The 14,740-nt window shown below is 40.6% G+C and overlaps 1 protein-coding gene across 7 annotated transcripts in view; it reads left to right on the forward strand.

Annotated features, from left to right (window-relative positions):
- Positions 1-14,740, forward strand: part of TCF20 (transcription factor 20) — a 116,709-nt gene that overhangs the window by 78,863 nt on the left and 23,106 nt on the right. The window lies entirely within an intron of this gene.

A 14,740-nucleotide genomic window follows, 5' to 3' on the forward strand; every position in this document is an offset into this window, starting at 1 on the left:
AGCTTTATTCACTGTCACCTGGTTGTGGATGGAGGCACCCATAATGGATTATCTGAGACCGAAGCTGACACTTCAGAACCATATCTAATTTGACTTCCCTTACCATTATCAGTGTGCTGCATTCCTTTATTTATGCTTACCCTCTTGCTTCATGCTTTCTGTCTTGGGCCAGACCGTGTACAAAATGCTGGACTGCTTTTTCCCTCTGCCTTCAGATTCTTTTTTTTTTTTTTTTTTCCCCTAAACAATGTTGAGATCTAGGTGTTTTTTTTTTTATCTTCTCTTTGTGTTCTTATATGCAGCTCATTGCCACCTCCTGAGCTCTCCTCTACCAGTTTGATTCCTGGCTTGTTCTGCCTTTTCGCTCTCTGTTCTTTGACAGTAATTACATGCTTCTTTGCCCTAACTTGATTTGGCCTGCATTCCTGTTTCTAGCTTCTCATTAAATAAAGTCAGTTAATTTCATTTGCTTTTCACCAAGTAGTGTTTGTGTGCTGAATTTCTTATCTCTGATAATTGCAAAGTTTCTTTCAGGATTCTGCTTGTAATGTAACTGTCCTTTCATGTGTCTTGCAGTTCACCAGTAATTTCAGTTTGGATCTCTCTAGCATATTTTTCCCTTTTTCCCATTCTCAGGGTGTCTCTTCCCATTTATGATTCTTGTTTTCCCAATGGCAGACACCTTCTCAAATTCTTGAACTTGAGGAGTTGTTCTTCAGTGATCCTTTTTGTGTTTCTGTACTTCCAAAGGGTTTGTGGCCGACAAAACATCACGGCTGTACCAGTAGATCTAATCAGACTTGACGAATAGTATCCCATTGTCAGCAATGTTTTTACGTGGTTGTTGCATGTTGTTCGACATGTTGTTCCTTCAGTGTATGGGATGATTTTCTGAGTACGCGTTGGCCTACTCTTTGTCACTTTCTTCAACTGTTAGGATCATCCCTTGTCGCAAGTGGAATTTTGCATTCCTCCTCTTAACCCTTTCACTTGGCCTTATGGCATTATACAGTAATATCCCCTTATCTCCCTTGGACTTGCTGGCCTTTCTCTTTTACCTTTTTCTTTTAATCACTGACTCAGCTCTGAGGGTTTTTTCCGTTACAGTGACCTGTAGACACAAGTGTTTCACATTCTTCAAAGAAGTGTACAAAATGCCTGTGGCCTCTCTTGCTTTTGCAACTACTTCTTCATTTCCTTTCCCTTTTTTCATCTCAAAATTCTTTGGGTGCATTGTCTGGTGTGCTTGTCCTCCTCCACTTTGGCTTCCATTGTGCTCTGCTACAATTGTAATCAGTGTTTACTGTGATCACTTCCTAGCTAAAGTTCAAATCCAGTTCTTCATTTTCCTTTCTCTGTCAGCTATATTTGTCACTATCAGCTATGCTGCTCTTTAATAGTTGTTCCACCTTGTTTCCTGTCTGTGTCCTCTTTTGATTACCTCTTTTCTCTCCACTGGCTTTGTGGAGGTGGTTGTTCATTACTTGCAACTTTTTGTGTGGTTTGCTGAGGTTCTGCCTGTGCTTCTCCTCCCCCCCCCTCCCCCCCCACGAGTATTTTTACTTCTCATAATCCACTTGCTATATTCCAGTCTTACAAAAACTCCTTTTTGCTCCAGATCTGTCTTTTTCTGTCAGGAGCTTAAAGATGGCTTTTGCATTCATGGTGAGGTCTGAGACTAGGTTCAGATAATGCTTTTGAATCTACATCATCCTTAAGCCATGGCTTAAGGATGCCATCTTGTTCTGGCTTGGTGAATCTGAGCAGCAAGAACTTTCTCAAAATTCTAGTTCTTCCTATTTAAGGCTGTAGCAAATAGTGCTTACTCTTTGCGTATGATGCAGTATGTATCTTTTCAGTACTCACCACTGTTCTGTCAGGGGCCATGAACCTTTAAAGATACAGGCCATTTGTGTGTAGCGTATTACGTTCTGTCTTATGCAAACACAGTAACAAATGTCATAACTGAATGCTTGGCAGTTCTTCATTTCATTGGTAAAAGTAATCCATCTTTCTCCTTCACTTCTATTACAAACAAGGGAATGGGTTTGGGCTTTTTTTGTTTGGGTTTTTGTTGTTGTTGTTGTTATTTAAGTTCCTGTCTGCTTTTTTTCTTTAACCTGTGTATTCTGCTGTAGCAAATTATAGTGCTGCGTTCTCTGGAAGCTGTGTCCTTCTCCCTCTCATCTTGGAGAGGGTTACGCACAGCACGGAGTTGGCAGTCAGGATATCAGAGCTGTACCTGCCACAAGCCTTCCTCAGGCAGTAGAAAGGCTGTGTTGAACTAAACTCTCTGCTGCCCTGCTCCCTGAGGACTGCCTCCTGGCTCTGACAACTGATTTCCTATGCTTGTTGCATATGCTCTTTCCATACATCTTTTTTGCTTTGCAAGTGCATTTTCCTTTTCTTTCAGCTGACTTGCAGTTCATCGGTGTGTGTGTCCTGAAAAAGTAGATATGCAAACCACATAGAGGTATTCGCTGGCAGGAAAGAGGAGGTAAATGGGTGCTCAAGCACTTGGTAATTTGGTCTGGGAAGAGGAAACACATTTTCTTACAACGTATGAAGGGATTATGAGAGCCTGGCATGAACACCTCATGTATATGTAGTGCTTTCTTGTCCAAGGCCATAAACCGTGATAGTGGTCTAAGTAACTCATCCTGTGTTTGTTCTTCTCACACCAACTCACCTTGCTTCCGTGGAAGCTTATTACAGATTTTTTCAGGCACCTCTGATTCTTCTTTGCCTTCCAGAATCAGCAAAGAATTTGAAGTGTTTCTCTTGCTGTGTTAAATTTTCTTCTGTTCCTTTTATGAATAAATATCTGTGGCTGATGGCTGCTTTTGGAGAGCAGCCCCGTAGTCAATCTCAAAGAAAGTTTAAATGTATGTGAGGTTTCTCAAAGATCTAGTTGTACCAGATGCTCTGGGAGAATTTAAAATGAGAAAGTATTTTCTTTTTTTAAAAAAAAACCTTTCATCAAACTGAAATGACTTTCTTGATCTTTGAGCTTTCCTTAAAGCTTGATTTCACCCTAGACTAAAAATGATGTTGAAAGCATTATCTAGATGGTACTAAGCAGTATTCCTCAAAGCCCCCCCACCCCCCAAAAAAAGCACTCGTGTGTACACCAGTGGGGTTATTGTTTCTGAGAACACAAAGAGCTTGTTAGATGAATGAGAGTGCATCAGATGCAGAATGTCTTAGTCTTCCTTATTCTGAGTTTTAAATTAGATGTCTCTGCAGATGGACCCACCTGCCAAGCAATCTTGTTCCTTCTTAATACTCATTGTTAGACCATAGTAGGGGTGCTAACTGATGTTCTTCTATTAGATATTTTTGGTTTGAGAGCTAAAGTAACGTTGAACTGAGAAATTGCTGTCTCTGTAGGGCTGGATGGACCTATCATCTATAGAATATTTGCTTTCAAATATTGGAGGTGATTGGACACCATGGTTGAAGTCAATCATTAGAGGATAGTATTTTTGCCTTATGGTATGCAGAACCTTGAGGTTAGTCTTTCTGCAGCAGAGAATATTTAAGGATTCCTAGCCTTACTTGGTAAGATACAGTATATCTGTATTCTTCCTATGTTTCAGTTTGGTTTTACATCTCTTCTTACAGTTATGTCAGGCTACTTCTTTGCATTTATAGATTTGGAAATCTAACAGTGGCATGTACTTTGCTGTAAATACCTTTAAGAAACCACTTTATCTCCTTGTTCATCTTCCCTTTGTTTTCCTGCTCATGAGATGAGAAACTGGAGTACTGGTTACTTTGAAGCTGGCAAAATTAGGAAGCTGCGTTGGCGCTCCGCAGACTTAATGTTTGTAAGAATGGATGGTCTTCATTCTCAGAATTAAATTTAAGAAACTGCAGGTAAGGAGAGGAACAATCCAAAAAACCTTTATGTCACAGTTGTAGATTCCAGGGAGACAGATAGTTCTACTGTTGTTTGGTTTTGATTTTTTTTCTAAAAGGCTGTTCGCTAGGTGGTGGCATGCTGGTGCTTGAATGCTTTCTTCCAAGGCAGAGGCTGTGGCCTAGCACAGGAATTATTTCTGCTTGTTCTTTTTCCCTCCTATAATTGTCAGAATTGACCTTGATGAACGTAAATCTTAGCTCTTTGGTTCTGATGACGGTGCTCCTTGAAAGGAAAATTTGTTTATCCCCCTTTTAAAGATCTGTTGAAAGAAGTATGAAGAATGTAATGCCTTTTTCACTTATTTCTACTTCATTTTCATCTTGAAGACTCTTAGTCCTCATACATAGGAAGAAATCCTTGGAAACTTCTTGCTTGTGTTCAGTGTGTACCTTTGATGGTTTCTTGGACTATAGATGGGTTTAATATGTGCTTCCTAGATTTCCTGGAGAACATTGGATTTGCACAGACAGGTTGTTCTGGATCACTTCAAACTACTGCTAGCTGATCTTCTAAAGTACCTGTCTGGGGAAACCTGTGCCATAAAGGAAATAAGAGTTGCATACATATGATGTTTACTCTGTTGCATTCACAGAACTATCTGCATTTGTGTGCCTCTTCCTTCTGGGATCCTAGCTGTAAGTTGGGTAAAGAAAGGTCCTTAGAAGGATCACTATAAGCTATCTATATTGTCAGATCTTTAGCCTGCTAATTGATGAGAAGACCAGACAAGACAGGGGAGTCCATTCTGCCACATCAGCCATTTCCATCAACTTATTCTCTGAACTGTGGGCTCCATCTGACTGGTCAGGGCCTTTCCACTGGTAGTTATAACCTTTGCATTGCACTAACACAAAATGGACTCCACTACTTAGAAGTGTTTTAGTCCTATGGTTTTACTTTTTTGGGTTGTTGGAAGATGAATGTTGTCTTCTTATTCGTTATCCTTTCTAGATAACAAAAAAGTCATGTTCTGCACATTTTTCTTTTTCATAATTTTTCTTTGCGGAAATTCTATCAAAAAAACCCATTGAGCGAAGTTCTACATCAGGTCAGGGTTCAGCTGAAGTAATAATCTGCTTCAGAGGCTGCGTGCCTGACAAACGTGGGAAGGAAAACCTGTGTTTCTTATATCTAGACTTGTATTAATAGGGAAAAATCTTCCAGAGTAGGAGGAAGTGTCACTGGAGCTGGTGAATTTTCTAATGTGGAGGTGAAAAGAGGGAGAACCAGTAACTACCTGTAAGCAGTGGTTGAAAAAGGGGAGGATGGAGAACATTGCCTGTTACTGTCAGCAGCTTTTACTGTGCTCTGACAACACAAGAGACGATTGCCATGGAATCTCAAGGCCCAGTCTCCCATTATCCTTAGAGTTAATGAGTTCTTGGTTCTCATTGACAGACTTCCCAGAGAAGCTTTGGTTGCACTATCCCTGGAAGTGCTGGGGCCAGATTAGATGGGGCCCTGGGCAGCCTGAGCTGGCGGGTGGCAGCCCTACCTGAACTGAAAACAGGTTTGCTCTTTATTGAAGACAGTCCTTAGTATGATTAATCTGATATTTAATTTCTCAGTATATGGCAGCATCCTTGGTATTCTTCTGCAGTATTGGGAAGCATGAAATTTCTGGTGGAGAAGAGACTCTGAAAGACAGGCTGAATAGCAAATTTCTGTTTCAGTTTTCTCAGAAAAGCATTGCCATCTGCTGTGCTACTGAAACTGACTGTGCTGTCATGACTCCCGTTGTGCGTGAGTGTGCATCCACAGAGATGAGAGCTTGGTAGAACCCCTGTTGTATCTCAGTTCACTGCCTACCTCTGGTAGCGACCTGTGGGTGTGAATGAACAGAGCTGTGGAGCTCACAGCAGCTCTGTGTTGGTAACACAGTCCTTAGCTGCCGAAGACTTGAGCAGACAGAACCTATATCTACACTTCTGATGCATATATTTCAATATTTGGAGTGATTGAAAACCATTAATTACATTTGGAGGAGAAAAACTTGCTTTCCTTTAGCATGAGTAGTAGTTGGGTGAAATGGTTGCAGCAAATAGGTGATTGTGGATTGTAGGTGCCAGGAAATACAGCTTAGTTGAGCTCTCGAACATAAAGATCATATTGGGAAGAGAGAAAAGACCTCTCTGTTATCAGTATTTCATATGACAGAGAGAAGATAAAGGGTTGAGTATAGGAAAGTAATTTTTGTGCGTGTCTGGCAGACTCTTTTGCCATTAGGTTATCCTGGAGTATGGACACTGTGTGTATGCTTACATGTGGTTTTGTATCTTAATTGCCTAGCATGTGGAGTAGTCAGAGCAGGAAATATTTACTGACAGTGGAGCATTGGGGAAGAATAGGATATTTAAGCACCTATGTTAGCTGTAGCCAGGAGCACTGGAAACTTTTGAATGTAGAATCCAACTTCTCATTCCACGGTTGTGGCCTTTCTATTGTGCATTAGGGATCTCAAAATCTGTGTAGTTTTCACTTAGAAATATGCGTGACTTAAGTATATTTTTTTAGAAGCGCTTCCAAATGTGTATGTAAATTTCTGTGCTGGAGTTTTCTTAGCAAAACTTCAGAGCTTTTGTCTGGCTATCCACAAACTCGCACAGTCCTTTTTTGTGTGATTGTCACTTGTGTTATTGTAGAGATGCCAAACTCATGCTAAATTCTCAATAGCGAGAGAATACAATCTATTTGTATCTTTTTAGCTTGAATCTTATTAAGCTGTGCTAGCAAAAAGATTGCATGCTTCCCAAAAGCTGGGGAGGAGACTTGCAGTGCTGCTGCTGTTTGTTTTAACTTCACGAACTTAGGACTGATTCCAGGCGGTAGTTGTTTGAGCTGTATCCCTCTGCCATCGTTAGGAGATTGCTACCTAAAAAATAGGTGTTGGAGGACATGCAAGAACTTCAGAAGCTTATTCTGAGCCACACCTCTGTATTTATACCTTATAACTGATTAAAACTAGGCAAAAGTGCAGATTTAAGAGGGTTGTTTTTTTTTTCAAAATCAAAACATTTTGTTTCTTTATTTGGTCAGTTTGGAAGTTTAATTTATGAATGTAAAAATTCATAACTTTTTATTAGAAAATATTGTATAGATTATTAGATTTGTTATATCTTTTGTAAGACTTTTTATTTAAAATGTTATTTTTAAACATAAACCATAACCTGAACCCTTTAAACACTGAGTAAGCCAAATAATGCTTCAGCTGTACTACTGTTGTACTATTCAGAGGAAAGGAAAAGCTCTGCAAACATTACACAGCAAACCCAGTACTTAGCTATAGAAGCAATAATGCTTTGGGACTGGTATGGGAATGGTGTAAGGTCATAACTGAGAAACTTTCCGAAGGTGGTGTAATTTTATTTGTTATAATACAGCAATTTAAAAACTTTTATCTTTGAAAAGAGTAATTTTCATCCGTCCATTATAAACCCAGTTATATAACCCCAATGTACTCATTAATTAGAGAAATGTATTCTGAAAGGGTTTAGATTAATTTCTCCGGAAGAGCTGGGTAAAAATAAAACTATGATGAGGATTCTTGCAATAATTTTAGAAACTACAGCAAAAATTAAAAATCAGAAGACAATTTTTGCCTTGAACGTTACTCTGAAGATAAGAGAATTGGAGAGCAGAGCTGCTTCCTGTCTGTACCGCACATGTTGCCCGAGGATGTGGGAGAAGCCAGGAGTGAGGTCTAGGCTGCTTGCACTCTAAACCATACTTTTCACCTAAACAGCACTGTTCTTTCAACTGTGTTCTGACTGGTTTATTTTGTTGTTAGTTTTTTCTTTCTTAACAGAAGAAATATTTTTGCATCAGAATTTCATGCACACTCACAGACTCCGTGTGAAGTACAGGATAGTCTTCATGGATAAAGCACTTTGAGAAAAGTTATTAATGAACCTTCATTGTTAAGGGCTGGATCTCAGCCAGCTGCTTAGTGATTAAAGTTTAATTGCATGATGATTAGTTTTCATTAGTAAGTAATTAGCATTTAACAGCAGTCTTGTATTGCTGAAGCTATGGGTGAGCGTAAGTGGATTGAGCCATGTTGAGAAGGCATGTAGCTGGAGTTGGGGGCACAGGGTTGCTTAGGGAATATGGGGTGTGAATCTTGATGTAGGAGCGAGCTGCTAAGGGAAACCAACTGCTGTGTAGAGCCAGGAAGGGAGATAGGAACAGAATTTGGAGCGAACAATCAAAGCGGTGCAGCCTGGACCTTAGACATAGAGTCTGGCTGTGGATGCCCCCTCACTGGGAGAACTTGTAAAACAACAGCCTTCCTCAGCAAGCCTGCTGAAGTTTCCAGTTGCACTCTCAGTAGCACTAGCTTCTCTTCCTACAGCCTCATAGGTTGCCTTAGTCCATTCTTCACTCCAACTGAAGGCTTTTTCAAAATCCCTTGTTAAATTGTTGAAATAGCCATTTCTAGTGGAGCAGTTGTTCTTGATACTTTTTGCTGTAGTGTAGTAAGTTAGAGGAAGGATGAGTGGAGGGCATGGGTTCACTAGTTCAGACCTGGCAATGGAACAGTTAGGAACTACAGGGGTAACTTCAGCCTAGACTCTGTTACAGGTTCTAGGAGCCGTTCTTTTCCCCAGTGCCTTTCCTTCTCCCAGCACCACTGCTCTGAGTCTGAGCTAATGGAGGGAGCTCATCTGGCAGTAAACTGGCTCCACCACATTTTTATCAGTCTATTTGTTTTTGGCTGGACTGGCTTTCTCGACTCTTAGTGTCAGCATTGATACAGGGAAAAGCATGATGTGCCAGCCAGAGTAACCTCAAGCAAGCATTTTTCTGCAGTTAAAAGGGCTAAAATAGGTCCAGATTCTTTGAAAAGTTCAGTAGTGTTGAGACTGTGGCTGTATCATGTAGATCTACTTTGGTTGTCTTCAGACTTCCTGAATGATTGGTAAGAGCACATTACAGCATAGTCACTAGTGTATGTTAAGTCCTACCCAAGACTAGTACTGGAGTAGCAAAGTATCCCTGGAGCTCTGTGTGTACCAGCTGTGCTGGTTTTTTTTCCCCTACCTGGGCTAGCAATGTTATAAATAGATTGCATATCTCTTCTGAGGGCTGCTTGCACAACTTCTCGTAGCTTAAATACTTAAGTCTTACCTCAGTCAACTAATTGTCCGTGTCCTAAGCTTGCTTTGTATTTAAGCAAAAAAAATAAAGGTTGGAGGTAAAAACTGGTTATGTGGCCTTCACATAGTAGTGACATATTTTTCCTATTTCTTGCTTCTATTTTTTTTTTTTTTCTGATTTACAGTTAAATTCCTTAAGTGTAATTCAACACGTTTGTCATTCCTAGTTTTTTCTGCCTTAGCAAAATACCTGGCTCGCTCTGAAAGTAATGCCTCCTATTTATTTCCGTGGGAGCTACAGCAGATACAAAGAGTGGGATAACACTCTTGGGTAGAGAAAAATCTCAGCTATTTTTCAGTGTAGTTACCACCATTAGCAATGCATTTTTTGCCAGCAGTGAGCAAGAACCTGTGTGCTGTGCTCAGAAAAATCTACATGGCCCTCCAGAACGTGGCTGTTGCTGTTGCCGCTGCTGAAACATGCCGCCCACCACCTTGCTGTACTCACATCTACTGTGTGGTTTCCATAACTGTTCAGCAAGCATCAGTGGATGTCAGTGGGTGCTATTTTTTTCCACGTGGAGGAATTCAGTGACACACCTTTGGTTCGTACCATGGCAAGCGTACCTTCTATGGCAGGCACCATTAGACTGCCCCTCTGCTGCCCTGTGTCACACAGCAACAAAATGGATTATTGGTGGGAAGGTTCAGCCTGTTCTGCTATATCACCACAATCTGCTGCTGACATCGTGGGCCAACATAATAAAATAAGCATTACTTTCAGAACTAGCCTTCATACAATTCTGTTGGTATTTTGCACTGAGCTGTTTTAACTGCAACTTCTCTTGCTCCTTTGACTGCTTCCCTACATTATTCTTACTTTCTAAGTTTAAGAAAATCACTGATGATTACAGAAGAGTGTAGAGCTCATAAAAACTTTATTATGAAGGGAGAGAAAAAGTATGTCCTGGTATGAATTTCTAGAATAGATACTTCCTCTAGAAGATACTGCTGATATGTATGAGACTCTTAAAAAAAGAGGGTAAGGCAGCTTCAGGTACTTCAGTTCAGTTTTGAGAGCTGTGGTTGTTTCAGAATCCGTGCCTGTACTATCACAGTTCTCTGTGCAACTTTTGATAAGTCTGTTAATTATTCAGTAAAATGTGCTTTAAAAACACTCATTTTGTGACTATCAAGACAGACTTGTAGAGTTCTTCGAAAATTGAAACTGTAGTATGTTTGAAATATTCATAATTAAATTACACACTGGGGAGCTGGTACGAGTGTGTGTGTTTTAGTTGCGTATGTGAGAGAAAGTTAAGTCACTCAGAAGTTTTTGTTGTATCATTGAGATTCAGCTCAATGAAGATGATGATGAAGATGTTAAGAGTTCATCTGATAGTAGTTTTCTCTTTTCTTGTAGTAAGTTAAAATGCTGAAGATGCAAGCTTGAATGTACTGATAGTTCCCACCTTTATTAAAACTTGTTTTATGGAGGAGTGTCTCCAAGTTGAATTTACCACTGAAATTTCAAGACTGGCACAATGCATAACCAGTGCTTTACAATTGCTTTACAAGCAATTTTTAGATGTTAATTTTAGGAAATTGTTTACATTAGAATGATTCCATTAACTCCACTGTAGGTGTATAAAAATATTTGGGGAATTTTTAATGCACTCTTTACTACTGTACTCAAATTTAATTATGCTTCCTTTGAAGTGTCACATACTGTGATTGGCAAGAATACAGGCTCTTTAGTGATATTGCTAAGTAGAAGTGTGCAGAGACAGATCTGGGGGAATAGCAGTTTTGACAAAGTTACCAACATATTTTGCTTTCTGGACTAATAGCTTCAAGGGCAATGCCAAAAGAAGAATTCTGCATTCTGAGTCTTCGATACTGCCTGACAAAGAGTACTTTACTGCTGACTTGCATTTCTGCTTTTGAGTGAGAGCCTTCAGAAAATGAATGAATAAGGAGCGAGAAGAAGGTGTGTCTGTGTAAAATAAACTAAAACCAAAGTTGCCCCTATCATTCTATTTCTGCTTCACACGAAAATGAAATTCCTTCTTGGTCTTGCACAGTGATTTAATTCCAGTACTCTGTGACTCATGTGAGTGCTTTTTATCTTAGTATAGGTTCTGTTGAAACAGGCTGCCCAGGGAGGTGGTAGTCACCATCCCTGGAGGTGTTCCAGAGCTGCGTGGATGTGGCACGGAGGGACATGGTCAGTGGGCATGGTGGGGGTCAACTGTGATGGTTGGACCTGATCTTAGTTGTCTTTTCCAAACTTAATGATTCTGTGATCTTACGTAGATATGTAAACACTTAAGATGTAACTTGCAAGTAGTTGCATGATATTATTGCTTTTATCATGGTTCAGCAATGTCCTGACCCAAGGCCAAAAGATCTTTGTTATCTGGGCAGCCTGATCTTGTGGTGGCAACCTTGCCTGTGGGCAGGGAGGGTAGAACCAGGTGATTGTTAAGGCCCCTTCCAGCCCAAACCGTTCTGTGATTCATTAATATGATTCTGTGTTTAATTATCTTTTTTTTTTTTTCCACTCACATTTTGGGGAGCTACATTACTCCTTAGGCAAAAGAAGCTCCTTCTCCAGTGGAACATCCAGCCTATCCTTCAGAGGAACTTCTCGCCACCACCCCGGCACTTTATGCATTCCATCTGGAATGTTGTCTGGCCTTGACTTTTGCTGCCCTTTATATTTGCTGCCGCTTCTGAACTGCTCCTCATTTACTGGAGGCTTCTCTGTGATACGTGTCTTTGGCCAGCCCTATTCTGCAATGTTTTCAAATAAATTCACTTTAGAAAAGCAGTTGTTATTGTAATGAGCTGTTTAAGCAGCACACATATCATCGCTGTTTGTAGGTTTGGGGTTTTTTTTTGGTGATGATTGAATAGTGAACTAACACATTCTTCTTTAAGCCCATTATGTTTTTGGCCACCAGGATTGTTTCTTTTTAACATCAAAAACCTCCTCTATATCTGAGGTCTTTTCATCAATGCCTACTACTGAGTTGTTTCACTTGCCTGGGCTGTGACGGTTATCTATTGCTTGAGCTCATGACCCTGCATTCCATCTTTTTTTCTGCTTTTTTCCTTTCTTAACATGTGTGTTCTGTGACAGTGCATCACTACAGGGAGATGTACTCCCGGGCATTCACTTCCCCTGGGCAGCAGCCACCAGTGGCCCTGGGGAGTGTTTCTGCACACTGGGCTTTGCTTCTCAAGGCCAAGCTGCCAGGAGTTGCCATCTCCCCGTCACTCTGCCTTTAGCCACAGAGCAGTGTTTGTGTGTTCTGCAGGCTTCTCTTAGAGATAGTTCACGTGCAAGGTGCACAGTGTACCTCTCACCCAGCAGTGGTACGTATTCTGCTCTGAGGAGCAGCTCTTAAGATCTGAATCTAAGAATTGTTATTATTGAATAAACATCCATTGGGAATACTGTTAAAAAAAATTCTAAGCCATCCTTTTTGCATACCTGCTTCTTTCACACTCATCTGCCTGCTTCCCCCTTCCTTACACCTCAGATTACTCCTCATTACAGCAGTTGCCTGCATACTTCTCCTTTACCTGCCTTCAAGAATTTCTGATCCGCATCCCGCCAGTGCATCCTGTATTTCCCTAAATGAAGCGTGTCACTTTCAAGAACCTGCGTGTTTGCCTTTGTTTTCCTTTGTGCATTTCTTCAAAGCCCTCCTTGCTGGGATTTCTGCCACGAAGGGATGTGCTGCCTGCTGCTGACAGACTCCGCTCCCAGTCCCGTCATTCCCACTTCACCCCTTTGCCTCCACCGGCGTTTTGCTCAGCATTACAGAAGCGTCTTTGCGCAGTGGGGCTTTGTTTATGACGACGGCGTGCAGAGATTATTATAGATAATGACAATTGCCTTATTTCTGTGCAGTGTTACAGACTGAATTGTTAGCAGGAGCGGAATCCTTCTGCACCTTGTTTTCCTGCTGGGTTGCACTGGTATTTAATCTCTTGTCAAAATCTTTTCCATTTACAGTTTGCCCTGCTCAGAAGCAGTGTCTCACTTTTTAAGCCTGTATGGTTGTTTCTGATGTGCCACTAATAAGGTCTGCTTCAGTGAGTTATTTCCTTGAGTCTTTTCTTTCCCGTAAGGATGGTCAGACACTGGACCAGGCTTCCTAGCATAGTGGTTGCTCCACTGTGCCTGTCAATGTCCAAGAAGCATTTGGATAAATGCCCTTTATAATATTCTTTAACTTCTGGTTAGCCTTGAAGTGATTGGGTCGTGGTCTTTGCAGGCCCTTTCTAACTTCCCATTTATTTTTCAAAAATACTAAACATCTTTCTTATTTTTTTGTTTTTTTGATTAGAAAAAGACTCTTCTCATCGTTCACATTGCCTCTTGAAAACAAATTCCTCAGCACGAACATAGAATTGAGGTTTTTTTCTTTGTCATTTTTTATATCATTCCAGCCATTTTATTAAAATGCACCACCGTACGAGGGAGAGTTTTTTGTAATGAATTTATCCAAAACCTCTTCCTTCACAGTGATGACACTGCTTTGTTTGAAGGCAACTGCATGATGCTGTGTTACACTGTATTCATCGGACCTTGTGCTGAGTAGAGATTGGCCACATTCTTGGATGTTTCCCATAATCAATACCCAGAATGGCTGGGAAAGAACTCTAGGACTAGCAGAAAATCCAACTGGGGTAAATGCTCTCTCTTGCTGAGCATGCTGTTCCTGCAGCCGTGTATCTCCTTATCACATAATCACTGCTTGGAAATTTGAATTTCTTTTCCCTCTTTTAAGTCTCTTCTTCTATCTTTCAGACCTTTTCTTAGCTAAATTGCACTTATTGTTGCACATTTAAATCCCCAAATGAATAGCCAAGATAACATAAACTGTGTAATTTTTTTAGACAGACTTGCATGCTTTAGCAAATTCAAATCCCTGTACTTGTAAGAGGTTGTCTGAAATGTTTCTCTTGTTCAGGGTGGCACTTTGTTGTCAAAGGAAACAAGACTGGGGCATTTCTGGTCTGCTTGGGCATGCTGGTCTGGCTGTTAATATTCCTATTAAAACACAAAACTTACTGCCTGCAGAGGAGTACACTTAGCCTGCTTAATTTAAAATTACATGCGCTTTTCTATTGCCATTTTAAGTTAGCATTTTTCATTAGTTCTGCTGAAACTGTTGTAGTGTGTTCCTGAAGTATCTGAAGTCTGCTCAAGTTCAGTTGCACTCAGTCCTTATTTCATTTGTTTTTTCTCTTTCCATTGCCTGAGAGGTAGGGAGGGTTCATATCTCCCTTGATTTCTCAGCCTTTTTCCAGTCTCATCTCCTCGCACAGGTTCATGCACATATAAGCCTTTGATCGCTCTACCAAGTGAATGAAGCACTTAGGCTTGTATGGAGCAGTGAACATGAATTCATTGCTTAGATCAGATTTCAGCCCTTTTATATAGCGTTACAGTTGAGCTCAGCCTTCCTGTTCTAGAGGCAAGATGAGGAGTCTTAAAAGCTTGTAACCTCATAGCATACTTCTGGGCGCCTGCATTCCTTTTAATAATCATGAGACTTCTGTTGTTTGTTGGGGAATTATAGTTAAATCTCTTGGTCTGCAGAGGAGCTGCCATTCTGGGCAGGTACAAAAACATTTTGTTGCTGTGTGCCATCTCCAGCAATGGCCAGGAGCAGTTGTCTTTGGAGGTGGGTAGCAAACC

This window comes from Meleagris gallopavo, chromosome 1 (assembly GCF_905368555.1).
Source record: "Meleagris gallopavo chromosome 1, MGAL_WU_HG_1.1, whole genome shotgun sequence".
Taxonomy (NCBI): Eukaryota; Metazoa; Chordata; class Aves; order Galliformes; family Phasianidae; genus Meleagris; species Meleagris gallopavo.